Source organism: Orycteropus afer, unplaced genomic scaffold (assembly GCF_000298275.1).
Source record: "Orycteropus afer afer isolate SDZICR_OR568_19922 unplaced genomic scaffold, OryAfe1.0 scaffold00078, whole genome shotgun sequence".
Lineage (NCBI taxonomy): Eukaryota > Metazoa > Chordata > Mammalia > Tubulidentata > Orycteropodidae > Orycteropus > Orycteropus afer.
Window position 1 is genome coordinate 4,922,271 of NW_006921665.1, and position 1,255 is coordinate 4,923,525.

The 1,255-nt window shown below is 36.8% G+C and overlaps 1 protein-coding gene and 1 pseudogene across 1 annotated transcript in view; both read right to left on the reverse strand.

The window, feature by feature from the left end:
* The window catches only part of ITSN1 (intersectin 1), a 217,486-nt gene that overhangs the window by 179,087 nt on the left and 37,144 nt on the right, over positions 1 to 1,255 (reverse strand). The gene's annotated exons all lie outside the window — the stretch shown is intronic.
* On the reverse strand, positions 221 to 316 carry LOC122150036 (annotated as a pseudogene).

Sequence of the window (1,255 nt, forward strand, 5' to 3'; positions counted from 1 at the left end):
ATTCTTTAGCATTGCATAGTATTCCATTGTGTGTATGTACCATAGTTTGGTTATCCATTCCTCAGTTGATGGACATCTAGGTTGTTTCCATCTCTTGGCTATTGTAAATAGTTCTTCTCATGGCTCTCACTTCTTCAGGGCATATACCTAGTAATGGCATGACTTGGTCAAATGGTATTTCTAATTCCAACTTTTGAAGGAATTGCCATACGGCTTTTCAAAAAATATGGAATTCTTCATGAATGTGCACGCAGGGGCCATGCTAATCTTCTCTGTATCATTCCAATTTTAATATATGTGCTGCTGAAGCGAGCACCTGAAATGATTTTTTAATATTCATTCTATTCCCTTGCTTTGGTTTTCCTCCTCAGGGACTGTAACTAACCATATATCCAATATTCTTTGCCTTTGATATATTTCACTTTTTCTCATATTCTTATCTCATTTTTCATTTTCTCCTAATTTTTATAAAACTTCATGTGTTATCTTCTATTTCTCTTTACACAGTATCTCTTGTGTTTATTCATTCTTATATGGCTTCTAATTTTGTCTATATTTCTGAAAAAAGTTTCTCATTTATCAATAAATTCTTTCCTAAATTCTATCACCATATATCTGATATTTCGAAATTCTGATTTACATTGGTCTTTCATGTCTTATATAACTTTCTTAGTATCTTTTAGCTTATTACGAAATACTCAGGTGCTAGTATGCTTTCCCTGCACATATGGGTGTTATTCTGCTTTTTATTCTGTTTTCTAATAATCAGTCAACTTATATTGTATTTGACCTTGTTTGATACTTGCGTGTTGTTCATTTTTTCTTCTTCTTTTTTTTAAATTGTGATTTGGTTGAAGATTTACAGAGCAAATTCACTTTCCATACAGCAGTTCACATATACTTTGTCTCACGTCACTGACCACACTTTACCACAGTGCAACAGCTCCCCTCCCATTTCCTCCCCATAGTTACCTCCTCCCAGTGACCATCCCTCCATACTCTCCTGCACCCTGAGCTGTTTCCCTGTGTATAAGCAGCCCTTCCTTCTCCCATGATTCTTCTCTCCAGGGCGTGTGCCTACTTGAGGTAAATGTTTAACTCACATGTCTGTATATTGTTTGGCTGGAAACCACAGGTGTGGGTTCAATTCCAGACCTGAAGGGCAGCTAGGGGCCATAGTCTCAGTGGTTCCATCAGGCTCTATTGAACCAGCAAACCTGGTCCTCACCGTCTTTTTTTTTTCCTCCAAATGATT